Here is a 15,011-nt window from a genome sequence, read left to right as displayed (position 1 = left end):
TTTTTCTTGGCCATGTTATATTGTGGGGCCTTTAAAGCTGTGACTTTGATAGGAACATTGCAAGCGGCAGCTTCAACAAGTGCAGACTGAAGAGTCCGACCTGACCACAGTTTTGGCTGTCAGGATGGCCGAGTGGTCTAAGGCGCCAGACTCAAGAGATCTTGATCTTCAGTGAAGCTGAGCCTTCTGGTCTCTTCATGGAGGCGTGGGTTCAAATCCCCCTTCTGACAGGTGTATTTTCTTCCCTTAAATCTTGCTCTGCTTGCAGAGCCAGCTCCTCACATCACTATCTTTGGAAGCTGCTGTGGCATGTGAGGAGAAATCCACCAACCCATCGGCTGGGCCCTCAATCAAAATTCCGTGTATTACTGGAAAGGGCGTCTCAGGCACACCTTCTGTTAGAGCTGCACTTTATGACAGTAACTACCATGCTGGTTTTTACTTAAGCAGTTGATTCTATCGTTTGAAGTGAGGCTCTCCTGCCACCTTTTGGGCAAAGAAGACACTTCCCCTGCAACAACACAGGCAGACAAGCTCAAACTGGGTTTCTTGGTTAGGTGGGCGGAGCATATTGGCAATGGTGCCTCCTCGTGACTTGCAATTTACATGAAGAAGACAGAGAGGCAGCTGGGAGTAGGCAGTACCCATGAACCCCTGAACACTGTCTTGCGACTAGCAAACAATTCTGAAATGAGGCGGGGGAAAGGAGGTGATTTCCCCATCAAGGGCCATTCCGGGAAATCAGCCACCCTGCGTTTCCCAGGTGAGTGTTTCAGGCCTATGAGCCACTAATATAAATCTTGCCTGATCGAGCGCTGATCGAGCAAGTGTGCTTGAATCCAAGAGGCATGCTCCTCTGGCTCAAGAGCTAGCAGGCCTTTCAGTGCTTCTGGTGGGGAAGTCTAGAGTGCAAGGTTCCAGGACTTGCAGCGGGTTACAACTACCAGAAAGGGTCTGCTTTTCACATCAGTGCCCTAGTTCAGCTCACTGGCACAGGGCATTTTGACTACCTCTTACCTTGCTAGAGACAAACAAAAAATCCTTGACAGAAAACATCAATTGCTATGGCACGCTTAGAGAGAGAGCCTCCAAATGGCCCTGCTTTTCTGAAAGACGCTTCAGAAGATGTTTCAAATGACTATGCAGCGGCAGTCTAGTTGGTATAGGGGTATGATTCTCGCTTCAGGTGTGAGAGGACCTCGGTTCAAATCCCAGACAAACCCCTACCTTTATAGGTTCAGTCTGTGTTTTAAACAGGAGTATATCTGCTTTTCACTCTTGTAAGATGTCATGTTGCAATGCAATACATGCTTTATACTGGCGTCGAGACGGTTCAGCATCATGAAGGTATGCGAGATTTCTTTGCAACTGCTTTTCTGTGCTGGAGCAGCAGTGCTCGTAGGAACATTAAGGGGCATATTTATACTCCGTTTGCGCCGAATTTGCGTTGTTTTTTTCGACGCAAATTCGACGCAAAACTATCTCCATATTTATACTTTGGCGTTAGACGCGTCTAGCGCCAAAGTTCATGGAGTTAGCGTCATTTTTTTGCGTGAACACCTTCCTTGCGTTAATGATATGCAAGGCAGGCGTTCCCGTCTTAAAAAATGACTCCGATGCATATGCGTCGTATTTATACTCCCGGGCAAAAATGACGCCCGGGAGTGGGAGGGAATAAAAAACCCGCATTTGCGCCGGATTTTTGCGCCTGGGTCAGGGCAGGCGTTAAGGGACCTGTGGGCTCAGAATGAGCCCAGAGGTGCCCTCCCAAGCCCCCAGGGACACCCCCTGCCACCCTTGCCCACCCCAGGAGGACACCCAACGATGGAGGGACCCATCCCAGGGAAGAAAAGGTAAGTTGTGGTAAGTCATTTTTTTAAAAAGAATTTGTGGCATAGGGGGGCCTGATTTGTGCCCCCCTACATGCCACTGTGCCCAATGACCATGCCCAGGGGACATAAGTCCCCTGGGCATGGCCATTGGGCAAGGGGGCATGACTCCTGTCTTTGCTAAGACAGGAGTCATGTTAATGGCGTCTGGGCGCCAACAAAAAATGGCGCAAATCGGGTTAAGACGATTTTTTTGCCTCAGCCTGACTTGCCCCATTTTTGGACGCCCAAACGCCATTTTTCCCTACGCCGGCGCTGCCTGGTGTACGTGTTTTTTTTTCACGCACACCAGGCAGCGCCGGTCGGCTAACGCCGGCTAACGCCATTCAATAAATACGGTGCCCGCATGGCGCTTCAGAATGGCGTTAGCCAGCGCTAGTTTTTTGGGCGCAAAACTGCGTTAGCGCAGTTTTGCGTCACAAAGTATAAATATGGCCCTCAATGCACAGTGCTTCTCCATGGTAATTTCGGGTCCAGTTCTGAAATCACCTCTTGGAATGAAAGTGATCCCAGTTCCTTTCTTCCAAGGGAAGAGATCGTGTTCCGGAAGGCTCAGCTTTGGGCGTCATGAACATTGGCCCTCATCCTTGCATCCCAGTCCAATGCATAGCCACATAAAGCAAGCAGGTGTGCCTGTTTCCATAGTGTGGTGGTTCCAGTACAATGCATAGCCACATGAAGCAAACCGGTAAGTGTGTCTGTTTGTGTAGTGTAGTGGTTATCATGTGCACCTCACATGCGAAAGGTCCCTGGTTCGAGTCGCTGGGCTTTTTCACAGTATTTGCATTTCCTGCCTCACCTGACAGGCAAGCTGAGATAAAAGAGACTGTGTCTATCCCTCACCATCGTGAGGTACTACGCTCCTGGGGCATCTGTCACAGCTCACCAAGAGGAGTTGCGCCAGCTTACGGCAGTCAGTTGCTCACTGTTTGACCTTTTCAATGAAGCCTGAGCCTACAGCATTCAAGCCAGCCAAGGAAGGAAGGTACGAGAGCGAAAATAGCTTTCCTGCCCTCACCAAGAACACACACCTTGAGCAAATAAAGTGCCAGACTTACAAGGCCCTATCGCCACCGGAGCATCACTTTTAGTGACGCCCCGGTGGCACTATGCACTGCGCGGTATTTACAAGATGGCGTTCAGCCACTTTATATGGCTTAACACCACCTTGTAAATACGGCCCCTTAGCACGCAGCGCGTTCCCTGGAAGGGGCGTGCAATGGGTGTTGCTGGGAGTGTGCCACAGCAACACCATAGCATTTTGATGCTGCTCCAGATTTAGGAGTTGGCGTAAATCTGCGTCAGCGCCAAAATCCAACGCCATCCCAGGGGTGTCGTTAGAGTGGCGCACTGAGGAAAAATGTTTTCATTTCTCCTTGTTTTTGCTCTTTCTATGTGTGATGCATTCTGCAGCACACATAGAAGTAAGAGCAAATCACCATTGAAGATATTTTTTTTGGGCAGGAAGGTGTCCCTTCCTGCACAAAAACAATTTCCCCCTCAACCCAGTCACCATTTTACCATGGTGCAAGAACGGCTGCGTTGGCGCTCAGCAGCTAATTTAGAGCTGGCGCAGGGGGAAGCACAGGGGTGCGCTGTATTCTACTAAATACGGTGCTTCCCTGCATTTTGAAAATGACAGCGCGTGGGGCTTGCAAATTTGGCACAGCGTTGCGCTCAGTCATTTTCTTGTAAATCTGGGCCACAATGTCTAAAGGATAGAGGCTTTTTATGTCATGTTCGATGAAGACCATGCAAATGACTCTAGTCGTACTGCAGAAGAGAGCACCATGTGCAGTTTCTTGCTTTGGGATGTAGTCTCCCACTCTCTGTCACCAACCCTTCGAGCAGGGTCGGAGCCGTTGCATTTCTGTGCCCAGGCTTGTTGGTCTAGGGGTTCGATTCTCGCTTAGGGTGCGAGAGGTCCTGGGTTCAAATCCCGAACGAGCCCATTTTAGCGGAAAACAATCAAATCCTGCTCAAAATACACAACCCCTCAACATTTCTCATTCCACTCGAAGCATTGTTGCGCAAAACATATTTTTTGCCTCAGGCGAAAAATGGATTACAATGCCTTGGCTTCCTTCCTGCTTGCTCTCAGTGCGCCCGGTGTGATGATTTCACAGGCTCTCGTTCCTGGCATTTAGGCATCAGATATTTGTCTTTCTCTGCCCGCTGCGGTGGGATTTTTCAGGACGTCTGAGTGTATGCATGCTGGCTGACACCGCTGCAATTTTCACGCTTACCCCTCGCATTCCGAGCAACTGCTGATCAAGTATAGAGGAAATCGTGCAAACATATGAGGGGAACTGTGCTCCTTCAGTCAAGCCAGCAAGCTTGTTTCTGTAGTGTAGTGGTTATCACGTTTGCCTCAAACGCAAAGGTCCCCAGTTCGCGACCGGGCAGAAACACTTGGCAGCAGCAGCTTTTGTGTTTGCTCCCTAAAACCTCAGTCTCTCTCAATGCACACTTAGACAGAAATGACCTTTAAAAACTTGTGACCTGTGTAAAACGTGCTTTACTATTGCAGGACGCTAAAAAGTTATCTGCATCCCTCGGTGGTCGTGCATGTGCATTGTTTCTTGTTCTGTTTTTTTTTTTTTCTTGGCCATGTTATATTGTGGGGCCTTTAAAGCTGTGACTTTGATAGGAACATTGCAAGCGGCAAAATCAACAAGTGCAGACTGAAGAGTCCGACCTGCACACTGTTTTGGCTGTCAGGATGGCCGAGTGGTCTAAGGCGCCAGACTCAAGAGAGCTTGATCTTCAGTGAAGCTGTTCCTTCTGGTCTCTTCATGGAGGCGTGGGTTCAAATCCCCCTTCTGACAGGTGTATTTTCTTCCCTTAAATCTTGCTCTGCTTGCAGAGCCAGCTCCTCACACCACTATCTTTGGAAGCTGCTGTGGCATGTGAGGAGAAATCCACCAACCCATCGGCTGGGCCCTCAATCAAAATTCCGTGTATTACTGGAAGGGGCGTCTCAGGCACACCTTCTGTTAGAGCTGCACTTTATGACAGTAACTACCATGCTGGTTTCTACTTAAGCAGTTGATTCTATCGTTTGAAGTGAGGCTCTCCTGCCACCTTTTGGGCAAATAAGACACTGCCCCTGCAACAACACAGGCAGACAAGCTCAAACTGGGTTTCTTGGTTAGGTGGGCGGAGCATATTGGCAATGGTGCCTCCTCGTGACTTGCAATTTACATGAAGAAGACAGAGAGGCAGCTGGGAGTAGGCAGTACCCATGAACCCCTGAACACTGTCTTGCGACTAGCACACAATTCTGAAATGAGGCGGGGGAAAGGAGGTGATTTCCCCATCAAGGGCCATTCTGGGAAATCAGCCACCCTGCGTCTCCCAGGTGAGTGTTTCAGGCCTATGAGCCACTAATATAAATCTCACCTGATCTCGCCTGATCGAGCGCTGATCGAGCAAGTGTGCTTGAATCCAAGAGGCATGCTCCTCTGGCTCAAGAGCTAGCAGGCCCTTCAGTGCTTCTGGTTGGGAAGTGTAAGGGTTCATGACTTGCAGCGGGTTACAACTACCAGAAAGGGTCTGCTTTTCACATCAGTGCCCTAGTTCAGCTCACTGGCACAGGGCATTTTGACTACCTCTTGCCTTGCTAGAGACAAACAAAAAATCCTTGACAGAAAACATCAATTGCTATGGCACGCTTAGAGAGAGAGCCTCCAAATGGCCCTGCTTTTCTGAAAGACGCTTCAGAAGATGTTTCAAATGACTATGCAGCGGCAGTCTAGTTGGTATGGGGTATGATTCTCGCTTCGGGTGTGAGAGGACCTCTTTTCAAATCCCAGACAAACCCCTCCCTTTATAGGTTCAGTCTGTGTTTTAAACAGGAGTATTTCTGCTTTTCACTCTTGTAAGATGTCATGTTGCAATGCAATACATGCTTTATACTGGCGTCGAGACGGTTCAGCATCATGAAGGTATGCGAGATTTCTTTGCAACTGCTTTTCTGTGCTTGAGCAGCAGTGCTCGTAGGAACATTAAATGCACAGTGCTTCTCCATGGTAATTTCGGGTCCAGTTCTGAAATCACCTCTTGGAATGAAAGTGATCCCAGTTCCTTTCTTCCAAGGGAAGAGATCGTGTTCCGGAAGGCTCAGCTTTGAGCGTCATGAACATTGGCCCTCATCCTTGCATCCCAGTCCAATGCATAGCCACATAAAGCAAGCAGATGTGCCTGTTTCCATAGTGTGGTGGTTCCAGTACAATGCATAGCCACATGAAGCAAGCCGGCAAGTGTGTCTGTTTGAGTAGTATAGTGGTTATCATGCGCACCTCACATGCGAAAGGTCCCTGGTTCGAGTCACTGGGCTTTTTCACAGTATTTGCATTTCCTGCCTCACCTGACAGGCAAGCTGAGATAAAAGAAACTGTGTCTATCCCTCACCATCGTGAGGTACTACGCTCCTGGGGCATCTGTCACAGCTCACCAAGAGGAGTTGCTCCAGCTTACGGCAGTCAGTTGCTCACTGTTTGACCTTTGCAATGAAGCCTGAGCCTACAGCATTCAAGCCAGCCAAGGAAGGAAGGTACGAGAGCGAAAATAGCTTTCCTGCCCTCACCAAGAACACACACCTTGAGCAAATAAAGTGCCAGACTTACAATGCCCTATCGCCACCGGAGCATCACTTTTAGTGACGCCCCGGTGGCACTATGCACTGCACGGTATTTACAAGATGGCGTTCAGCCACTTTTTGTGGCTTAACACCACCTTGTAAATAAGTCCCCTTAGCACGCAGCGCGTTCCCTGGAAGGGGCGTGCAATGGGTGTTGCTGGGAGTGTGCCACAGCAACACCATAGCATTTTGATGCTGCTCCAGATTTAGGAGTTGGCGTAAATCTGCGTCAGCGCCAAAATCCTACGCCATCCCAGGGGTGCCGTTAGAGTGGCGCACTGAGGAGAAATGTTTTCATTTCTCCTTGTTTTTGCTCTTTCTATGTGTGATGCATTCTGCAGCACACATAGAAGTAAGAGCAAATCACCATTGAAGATTTTTTTTTTGGGCAGGAAGGTGTCCCTTCCTGCACAAAAACAATTTCCCCCTCAACGCAGTCACCTTTTTACCATGGTGCAAGAACGGCTGCGTTGGCGCTCAGCAGCTAATTTAGAGCTGGCGCAGGGGGAAGCACAGGGGTGCGCTGTATTCTACTAAATACGGCGCTTCCCTGCATTTTGAAAATGACGGCGCGTGGGGCTTGCAAATTTGGCACAGCGTCGCGCTCAGTCATTTTCTTGTAAATCTGGGCCACAATGTCTAAAGGATAGAGGCTTTTTATGTCATGTTCGATGAAGACCATGCAAATGACTCTAGTAGTACTGCAGAAGAGAGCACCATGTGCAGTTTCTTGCTTTGGGATGTAATCTCCCACTCTCTGTCACCAACCCTCCGAGCAGGGTCGGAGCCGTTGCTTTTTTGTGCCCAGGCTTGTTTGTCTAGGGGTATGATTCTCGCTTAGGGTGCGAGAGGTCCCGGGTTCAAATCCCGGACGAGCCCATTTTAGCGGAAAACAATCAAATCCTGCTCAAAATACACAACCCCTCAACATTTCTCATTCCACTCGAAGCATTGTTGCGCAAAACATATTTTTTGCCTCAGGCGAAAAATGGATTACAATGCCTTGGTTCCTTCCTGCTTGCTCTCAGTGCGCCCTGTGTGATGATTTCACAGGCTCTCGTTCCTGGCATTTAGGCATCAGATATTTGTCTGTCTCTGCCCGCAGCTGTGGGATTTTTCAGGACGTCTGAGTGTATGCATGCTGGCTGACACCGCTGCAATTTTCACGCTTACCCCTCGCATTCCGAGCAACTGCTGATCAAGTATAGAGGAAATCGTGCAAACATATGAGGGGAACTGTGCTCCTTCAGTCAAGCCAGCAAGCTTGTTTCTGTAGTGTAGTGGTTATCATGTTCGCCTCACATGCGAAAGGTCCCCGGTTCGCGACCTGGCAGAAACACTTGAAAGCAGCAGCTTTTGTGTTTGCTCCCTAAAACCTCAGTCTCTCTCAATGCACACTTAGACAGAAATGACCTTTAAAAACTTGTGACCTGTGTAAAACGTGCTTTACTATTGCAGGACGATAAAAAGTTATCTGCATCCCTCGGTTGTCGTGCATGTGCATTGTTTCTTGTTCTGTTTTTTTTTTTTTTTCTTGGCCATGTTATATTGTGGGGCCTTTAAAGCTGTGACTTTGTTAGGAACATTGCAAGCGGCAGCATCAACAAGTGCAGACTGAAGAGTCAGACCTGCACACTGTTTTGGCTGTCAGGATGGCCGAGTGGTCTAAGGTGCCAGACTCAAGAGAGCTTGATCTTCAGTGAAGCTGACCCTTCTGGTCTCTTCATGGAGGCGTGGGTTCAAATCCCACTTCTGACAGGTGTATTTTCTTCCCTTAAATCTTGCTCTGCTTGCAGAGCCAGCTCCTCACACCACTATCTTTGGAAGCTGCTGTAGCATGTGAGGAGAAATCCACCAACCCATCGGCTGGGCCCTCAATCAAAATTCCGTGTATTACTGGAAGGGGCGTCTCAGGCACACCTTCTGTTAGAGCTGCACTTTATGACAGTAACTACCATGCTGGTTTCTACTTAAGCAGTTGATTTTATCGTTTGAAGTGAGGCTCTCCTGCCACCTTTTGGGCAAAGAAGACACTGCCCCTGCAACAACACAGGCAGACAAGCTCAAACTGGGTTTCTTGGTTAGGTGGGCGGAGCATATTGGCAATGGTGCCTCCTCGTGACTTGCAATTTACATGAAGAATACAGAGAGGCAGCTGGGAGTAGGCAGTACCCATGAACCCCTGAACACTGTCTTGTGACTAGCACACAATTCTGAAATGAGGCGGGGGAAAGGAGGTGATTTCCCCATCAAGGGCCATTCCGGGAAATCAGCCACCCTGCGTCTCCCAGGTGAGTGTTTCAGGCCTATGAGCCACTAATATAAATCTCACCTGATCTCGCCTAATCGAGCGCTGATCGAGCAAGTGTGCTTGAATCCAAGAGGCAGGCTCCTCCGGCTCAAGAGCTAGCAGGCTCTTCAGTGCTTCTGGTTGGGAAGTCTAAGGTGCAAGGGTCCATGACTTGCAGCGGGTTACAACTATCAGAGAGGGTTTGCTTTTCACATCAGTGCCCTAGTTCAGCTCACTGGCACAGGGCAGTTTGATTACCTCTTGCCTTGCTAGAGACAAACAAAAAATCCTTGACAGAAAACATCAATTGCTATGGCACGCTTAGCGAGAGAGCCTCCAAATGGCCCTGCTTTTCTGAAAGACGCTTCAGAATATGTTTCAAATGACTATGCAGCGGCAGTCTAGTTGGTATAGGGGTATGATTCTCGCTTCGGGTGTGAGAGGACCTCGGTTCAAATCCCAGACAAACCCCTACCTTTATAGGTTCAGTCTGTGTTTTAAACAGGAGTATTTCTGCTATTCACTCTTGTAAGATGTCATGTTGCAATGCAATACATGCTTTATACTGGCGTTGAGACGGTTCAGCATCATGAAGGTATGCGAGATTTCTTTGCAACTGCTTTTCTGTGCTGGAGCAGCAGTGCTCGTAGGAACATTAAATGCACAGTGCTTCTCCATGGTAATTTCGGGTCCAGTTCTGAAATCACCTCTTGGAATGAAAGTGATCCCAGTTCCTTTCTTCCAAGGGAAGAGATCGTGTTCCGGAAGGCTCAGCTTTGGGCGTCATGAACATTGGCCCTCATCCTTGCATCCCAGTCCAATGCATAGCCACATAAAGCAAGCAGGTGTGCCTGTTTCCATAGAGTGGTGGTTCCAGTACAATGAATAGCCACATGAAGCAAGACGGCAAGTGTGTCTGTTTGTGTAGTGTAGTGGTTATCATGCGCACCTCATATGCGAAAGGTCCCTGGTTCGAGTCGCTGGGCTTTTTCACAGTATTTGCATTTCCTGCCTCACCTGACAGGCAAGCTGAGATAAAAGAGACTGTGTCTATCTCTCACCATCGTGAGGTACTACGCTCCTGGGGCATCTGTCACAGCTCACCAAGAGGAGTTTCCCCAGCTTACGGCAGTCAGTTGGTCACTGTTTGACCTTTGCAATGAAGCCTGAGCCTACAGCATTCAAGCCAGCCAAGGAAGGAAGGTACGAGAGCGAAAATAGCTTTCCTGCCCTCACCAAGAACACACACCTTGAGCAAATAAAGTGCCAGACTTACAAGGCCCTTTCGCCACCGGAGCATCACTTTTAGTGATGCCCCGGTGGCACTATGCACTGCGCGGTATTTACAAGATGGCGTTCAGCCACTTTTTGTGGCTTAACACCACCTTGTAAATACGGCCCCTTAGCACGCAGCGCGTTCCCTGGAAGGGGCGTGCAGTGGGTGTTGCTGGGAGTGTGACACAGCAACACCATAGCATTTTGATGCTGCTCCAGATTTAGGAGTTGGCGTAAATCTGCGTCAGCACCAAAATCCAACGCCATCCCAGGGGTGTCGTTAGAGTGGCGCACTGAGGAGAAATGTTTTCATTTCTCCTTGTTTTTGCTCTTTCTATGTGTGATGCATTCTGCAGCACACATAGAAGTAAGAGCAAATCACCATTGAAGATTTTTTTTTGGGCAGGAAGGTGTCCCTTCCTGCACAAAAACAATTTCCCCCTCAACGCAGTCACCTTTTTACCATGGTGCAAGAACGGCTGCGTTGGCGCTCAGCAGCTAATTTAGAGCTGGCGCAGGGGGAAGCACAGGGGTGCGCTGTATTCTACTAAATACGGCGCTTCCCTGCATTTTGAAAATGACGGCGCGTGGGGCTTGCAAATTTGGCACAGCGTCGCGCTCAGTCATTTTCTAGTAAATCTGGGCCACAATGTCTAAAGGATAGAGGCTTTTTATGTCATGTTCGATGAAGACCATGCAAATGACTCTAGTCGTACTGCAGAAGAGAGCACCATGTGCAGTTTCTTGCTTTGGGATGTAGTCTCCAACTCTCTGTCACCAACCCTCCGAGCAGGGTCGGAGCCGTTGCATTTATGTGCCCAGGCTTGTTGGTCTAGGGGAATGATTCTCACTTAGGGTGCGAGAGGTCCCGGGTTCAAATCCCGGACGAGCCCATTTTAGCGGAAAACAATCAAATCCTGCTCAAAATTCACAACCCCTCAACATTTCTCATTCCACTCGAAGCATTGTTGCGCAAAACATATTTTTTGCCTCAGGCGAAAAATGGATTACAATGCCTTGGCTTCCTTCCTGCTTGCTCTCAGTGCGCCCTGTGTGATGATTTCACAGGCTCTCGTTCCTGGCATTTAGGCATCAGATATTTGTCTGTCTCTGCCCGCAGCTGTGGGATTTTTCAGGACGTCTGAGTGTATGCATGCTGGCTGACACCGCTGCAATTTTCACACTTACCCCTTGCATTCCGAGCAACTGCTGAACAAGTATAGAGGAAAACGTGCAAACATATGAGGGGAACTGTGCTCCTTCAGTCAAGCCAGCAAGCTTGTTTCTGTAGTGTAGTGGTTATCACGTTCGCCTCACACGCGAAAGGTCCCCAGTTCGAGACCGGGCAGAAACACTTGGAAGCAGCAGCTTTTGTGTTTGCTCCCTAAAACCTCAGTCTCTCTCAATGCACACTTAGGCAGAAATGACCTTTAAAAACTTGTGACCTGTGTAAAACGTGCTTTACTATTGCAGGACGCTAAAAAGTTATCTGCATCTCTCGGTGGTCGTGCATGTGCATTGTTTCTTGTTCTGTTTTTTTTTTTTTTTCTTGGCCATGTTATATTGTGGGGCCTTTAAAGCTGTGACTTTGATAGGAACATTGCAAGCGGCAAAATCAACAAGTGCAGACTGAAGAGTCCGACCTGCACACTGTTTTGGCTGTCAGGATGGCCGAGTGGTCTAAGGTGCCAGACTCAAGAGAGCTTGATCTTCAGTGAAGTTGAGCCTTCTGGTCTCTTCATGGAGGCGTGGGTTCAAATCCCACTTCTGACAGGTGTATTTTCTTCCCTTAAATCTTGCTCTGCTTGCAGAGCCAGCTCCTCACACCACTATCTTTGGAAGCTGCTGTGGCATGTGAGGAGAAATCCACCAACCCATCGGCTGGGCCCTCAATCAAAATTCTGTGTATTACTGGAAGGGGCGTCTCAGGCACACCTTCTGTTAGAGCTGCACTTTATGACAGTAACTACCATGCTGGTTTCTACTTAAGCAGTTGATTCTATCGTTTGAAGTGAGGCTCTCCTGCCACCTTTTGGGCAAAGAAGACACTGCCCCTGCAACAACACAGGCAGACAAGCTCAAACTAGGTTTCTTGGTAAGGTGGTCGGAGCATATTGGCAATGGTGCCTCCTCGTGACTTGCAATTTACATGAAGAAGACAGAGAGGCAGCTGGGAGTAGGCAGTACCCATGAACCCCTGAACACTGTCTTGCGACTAGCACACAATTCTGAAATGAGGCGGGGGAAAGGAGGTGATTTCCCCATCAAGGGCCATTCCGGGAAATCAGCCACCCTGCGTCTCCCAGGTGAGTGTTTCAGGCCTATGAGCCACTAATATAAATCTCGCCTGATCGAGCAAGTGTGCTTGAATCCAAGAGGCATGCTCCTCTGGCTCAAGAGCTAGCAGGCCCTTCAGTGCTTCTGGTTGGGAAGTCTAAGGTGCAAGGGTCCATGACTTGCAGCGGGTTACAACTACCAGAAAGGGTCTGCTTTTCACATCAGTGCCCTAGTTCAGCTCACTGGCACAGGGCATTTTGACTACCTCTTGCCTTGCTAGAGACAAACAAAAAATCCTTGACAGAAAACATCAATTGCTATGGCACGCTTAGAGAGAGAGAGCCTCCAAATGGCCCTGCTTTTCGGAAAGACGCTTCAGAAGATGTTTCAAACGACTATGCAGCGGCAGTCTAGTTGGTATAGGGGTATGATTCTCGCTTCGGGTGTGAGAGGACCTCGGTTCAAATCCCAGACAAACCCCTACCTTTATAGGTTCAGGCTGTGTTTTAAACAGGAGTATTTCTGCTTTTCACTCTTGTAAGATGTCATGTTGCAATGCAATACATGCTTTATACTGGCGTCGAGACGGTTCAGCATCATGAAGGTATGCGAGATTTCTTTGCAACTGCTTTTCTGTGCTGGAGCAGCAGTGCTCGTAGGAACATTAAATGCACAGTGCTTCTCCATGGTAATTTCGGGTCCAGTTCTGAAATCACCTCTTGGAATGAAAGTGATCCCAGTTCCTTTCTTCCAAGGGAAGAGATCGTGTTCCGGAAGGCTCAGCTTTGAGCGTCATGAACATTGGCCCTCATCCTTGCATCCCAGTCCAATGCATAGCCACATAAAGCAAGCAGGTGTGTCTGTTTCCATAGTGTGGTGGTTCCAGTACAATGCATAGCCACATGAAGCAAGCCGGCAAGTGTGTCTGTTTGTGTAGTGTAGTGGTTATCATGCGCACCTCAAATGCGAAAGGTCCCTGGTTCGAGTCGCTGGGCTTTTTCACAGTATTTGCATTTCCTGCCTCACCTGACAGGCAAGCTGAGATAAAAGAGACTGTGTCTATCCCTCACCATCGTGAGGTACTACGCTCCTGGGGCATCTGTCACAGCTCACCAAGAGGAGTTGCGCCAGCTTACGGCAGTCAGTTGCTCACTGTTTGACCTTTGCAATGAAGCCTGAGCCTACAGCATTCAAGCCAGCCAAGGAAGGAAGGTACGAGAGCGAAAATAGCTTTCCTGCCCTCACCAAGAACACACACCTTGAGCAAATAAAGTGCCAGACTTACAAGGCCCTATCGCCACCGGAGCATCACTTTTAGTGACGCCCTGGTGGCACTATGCACTGCGCGGTATTTACAAGATGGCGTTCAGCCATTTTTTGTGGCTTAACACCACCTTGTAAATACGGCCCCTTAGCACGCAGCGCGTTCCCTGGAAGGGGCGTGCAATGGGTGTTGTTGGGAGTGTGCCACAGCAACACCATAGCATTTTGATGCTGCTCCAGATTTAGGAGTTGGCGTAAATCTGGATCAGCGCCAAAATCCAACGCCATCCCAGGGGTGTCGTTAGAGTGGCGCACTGAGGAGAAATGTTTTCATTTCTCCTTGTTTTTGCTCTTTCTATGTGTGATGCATTCTGCAGCACACATAGAAGTAAGAGCAAATCACCATTGAAGATTTTTTTTTTGAGCAGGAAGGTGTCCCTTCCTGCACAAAAACAATTTCCCCCTCAACGCAGTCATCCTTGTACCATGGTGCAAGAACGGCTGCGTTGGCGCTCAGCAGCTAATTTAGAGCTGGCGCAGGGGGAAGCACAGGGGTGCGCTGTATTCTACTAAATACGGCGCTTCCCTGCATTTTGAAAATGACGGCGCGTGGGGCTTGCAAATTTGGCACAGCGTCGCGCTTAGTCATTTTCTTGTAAATCTGGGCCAAAATGTCTAAAGGATAGAGGCTTTTTATGTCATGTTCGATGAAGACCATGCAAATGACTCTAGTCGTACTGCAGAAGAGAGCACCATGTGCAGTTTCTTGCTTTGGGATGTAGTCTCCCACTCTCTGTCACCAAACCTCCGAGCAGGGTCGGAGCCGTTGCATTTCTGTCCCCAGACTCGTTGGTCTAGGGGTATGATTCTCGCTTAGGGTGCGAGAGGTCCCGGGTTCAAATCCCCGACAAGCCCATTTTAGTGGAAAACAATCAAATCCTGCTCAAAATACACAACCCCTCAACATTTCTCATTCCACTCGAAGCATTGTTGCGCAAAACATATTTTTTGCCTCAGGCGAAAAATGGATTACAATGCCTTGGCTTCCTTCCTGCTTGCTCTCAGTGCGCCCTGTGTGATGATTTCACAGGCTTTCTTTCCTGGCATTTAGGCATCAGATATTTGTCTGTCTCTGCCCGCAGCTGTGGGATTTTTCAGGACGTCTGAGTGTATGCATGTGGCTGACACCGCTGCAATTTTCACACTTACCCCTCGCATTCCGAGCAACTGCTGATAAAGTATAGAGGAAATCGTGCAAACATATGAGGGGAACTGTGCTCCTTCAGTCAAACCAGCAAGCTTGTTTCTGTAGTGTAGTGGTTATCACGTTCGCCTCACACGCGAAAGGTTCCAGGTTCGAGACCGGGCAGAAACA

The 15,011-nt window shown here is 48.8% G+C and overlaps 2 non-coding genes across 2 annotated transcripts; both read left to right on the top strand.

Moving 5' to 3' along the window:
• The first annotated feature begins 11,377 nt into the window (after nucleotides 1–11,377).
• TRNAV-CAC (transfer RNA valine (anticodon CAC)) lies at nucleotides 11,378–11,450 on the top strand. The gene has a single exon. It is a non-coding gene; the product is annotated as a tRNA-Val (tRNA).
• A 3,488-nt stretch (nucleotides 11,451–14,938) lies between these two features.
• TRNAV-CAC (transfer RNA valine (anticodon CAC)) lies at nucleotides 14,939–15,011 on the top strand. Its single transcript has one exon. It is a non-coding gene; the product is annotated as a tRNA-Val (tRNA).

The sequence above is a fragment of the Pleurodeles waltl genome, unplaced genomic scaffold (genome assembly GCF_031143425.1).
Source record: "Pleurodeles waltl isolate 20211129_DDA unplaced genomic scaffold, aPleWal1.hap1.20221129 scaffold_72, whole genome shotgun sequence".
NCBI lineage: Eukaryota > Metazoa > Chordata > Amphibia > Caudata > Salamandridae > Pleurodeles > Pleurodeles waltl.
Note: the sequence above shows the minus strand (reverse complement) of the source record. Positions and strands in the feature narration are given on the sequence as shown.